Here is a 2,765-nt window from a genome sequence, read left to right on the forward strand (position 1 = left end):
GGTGAATCCTAACCAAATCATTTGCTATTTCATTCATGTGGAGCAAAGACTGGCAGGCAAGAATGCCTTTTAATTTTCTCAGAAGTCAAGGGCAGCAGAATGCTGTTGAAAATAGACCGTTCACTGTTTATAACTTTTTAATAAATATTTGCTGAAAGACGAATTTGTGTGATCTTATTCTAGTTCTCCCACGGCGGTAGGCTGTTGCCAAAATTCAACTGGTCTCAGGGTGACTCGTGACTCGATCATTTATTTCCCTTCACTATTGGGACTTGCCACTCCATCGTGTGATGTCTACACGTCAGTGTATCTACCGCAGTGCCAGGGCTGGGCTCGCACTAGAAAGCTGAGCGGGCGAACTTGGCGGAAGAATTTACCATCACACACATCAGAAATATGCTGTGTGATAAAACTCAACTTGGGGCTCTCTGCTCCTCCCTGTTCCAGAGACAGCTGCATCTTCTGGTGCAGTGCCAGCCTGGTCCCTCGACATGATGGTGAAGGTCAGAGTAAATGGATTTGGCTGTATTGGGCTCCTGGTTACCAGGACTGCCTTCTTATCTGGCAAAGTGGAGATTGTTGTCACCAATGACCTCTTCATTGGCCTCAACTACATGGTCTACATGTTCTGGTGTAACTCTACCCACGGCAAGTTCACAGCACAGTCGAGGCTGAGAACAGGAAGCTTGTCATCAACAGGAAGCCCATCATCATCTTCCAAGAGCAAGATCCCCGCTAACACCCAATGGGCTGATGCTGGTGCAGATTATGTTGTGGAGTCTACTGGTGTCTTCACCACCATGGAGAAGGCTGGGTCCACTCGAAGGGTGGGGCCAAAAGGGTCATCATCTCCACCCCTTGTGCTGATGCCCCCATGTTTGTGATGGGCGTGAACCAGGAGAAGTATGGCAAATCACTCAAAATTGCCAGTAATGCTTCCTGCACCACCAACTGCTTAGCCCCCCCTGGCCAAGGTCATCCTTGACAACTTTGGCATCAGGGAAGGACTCATGGCCCACCACCCATGCCATCACTGCTACCCAGAAGACTGTGGATGGACCCTCTGGAAAGCTGTGGCATGATGGCCATGGAGCTGCCCAGAACATCATCCCTGCATCCACTGGTGCTGCCAAGGCTGTGGGCAAGGTCTTCCCAGAGCCGAACAGGAAGCTCTCTGGCATGGCCTTCCTTGTTCCTACTCCCAATGTGTCCGTCCAGGATCTGACATGCTGACTGGAGAAACCTGCCAAGTATGATGACATCAAGAAGGCAGTGAAGCAGGCATCCGAGGGCCCACTAAAGGGCATCCTGGGCTACACTGAGGACCAGGTTGTCCCCTGCGACTTCAGCAATGACTCCCACACTTCCACCTTTGATGCTGGGGCTGGCATTGCTCTCAATGACAGCTTTGTAGAGCTCACTTCCTTGTATGACAGCAACAGGGTTGTGGACCTCATGGCTGCAACATGGCCTCCAAGGAGTAAGAAAGGTAGGAGACCACCCACCCCAGCAAGGACACAAGAGCAGGAGAGAGGCCCTTGGCTGCTGAGGGGCTCTTGTTCTAACTCAGCCTCTGAGACTGAGCATCTCCCCTCACAGTTTCCATTCTAGACCCCAGAATAATGGGAGGGGGCCAGGGAGCCCTACTCTCCTGAATACTATCAATAAAGTTCACTGCAACAAAATAAAACAAAACCAAAACAAAACAAAACAAAAAAACATGACTTGGCCCTAGAGGGGAAAATTGACACACAGCTATTACAGCTATTGGTTAGAATGCAAGATGACTGATTTGGCAGTATGGGTCAATATTAACCTGTACATTTCTTTGTCTCAGAATTTCCAGTGCTGAGAATTTACCCCACAAACATGTTTGTTCAGCCAGGCGTGGTGGCGCACGCCTTTAATCCCAGCACTCAGGAGGCAGATGCAGGCGGATCACTGTGAGTTGGAGGCCAGCCTGGTCTACAAAGTGAGTCTAGGACAGCCAGGGCTACACAAAGAAACCTTGTCTCGAAAAAACAAAAAAAAACGTGTTTGTCCACATTTGAAAGCACAAACATACATGAGGGTATTTCATTGTTGTGAGGGTAGAAATGACATGCCTTTAAAAACGGCTTCACCATCCTGTGGAACTCTATGCATCATTACGAAGGAGGAAGAGAGATATTCAATATATTGTTAATTAAATAGGCAAGACTTTGAAGAGTAATGTTTCTTGTTAATTCGTTTGTGTAATCAAAGAACAAGCACATACAATCGTACCTGTATAAAATTACTGGAAGAATGCACACACACACACACACACACACACACACACACACACATACACACACACACAAACAAACAGTGGTTGTCACATTTGAAAGTATAAAAGGAGAAGAGGAGCCGGGCGTGGTGGCACATGCCTTTAATCCCAGCACTCGGGAGGCAGAGGCAGGCGGATCGCTGTGAGTTCGAGGCCAGTCTGGTCTACAAAGTGAGTCCAGGATGGCCAAGGCTACACAGAGAAACCCTGTCTCGAAAACAAAAAAAAAAAAAAAAAAAAAAAAAAAAAAAAAAAGAAGAGGAGAGATTTTTATCTTGCGTTTTATACAACTGAATTATGTTACTGTTGAACATATCGCCTTCATGCTTTCTAGCATCTTCCATCTTCAGACTCACCTTTGTTTTGTCTATCTTGTGTTAGCCACTAGGTTTTCCCAGGATCGAGGTTATTTATTTTATATTAATTCTCTCTCTCTCTCTCTCTCTCTCTCTCTCTC

At 47.0% G+C, this 2,765-nt stretch overlaps 1 pseudogene; it reads left to right on the forward strand.

Annotated features, from left to right (window-relative positions):
* Positions 1–494: 494 nt before the first annotated feature.
* On the forward strand, positions 495–1,783 carry LOC127194302 (glyceraldehyde-3-phosphate dehydrogenase-like; annotated as a pseudogene).
* Positions 1,784–2,765: the final 982 nt, after the last annotated feature.

This window comes from Acomys russatus, chromosome 10 (genome assembly GCF_903995435.1).
Source record: "Acomys russatus chromosome 10, mAcoRus1.1, whole genome shotgun sequence".
NCBI lineage: Eukaryota > Metazoa > Chordata > Mammalia > Rodentia > Muridae > Acomys > Acomys russatus.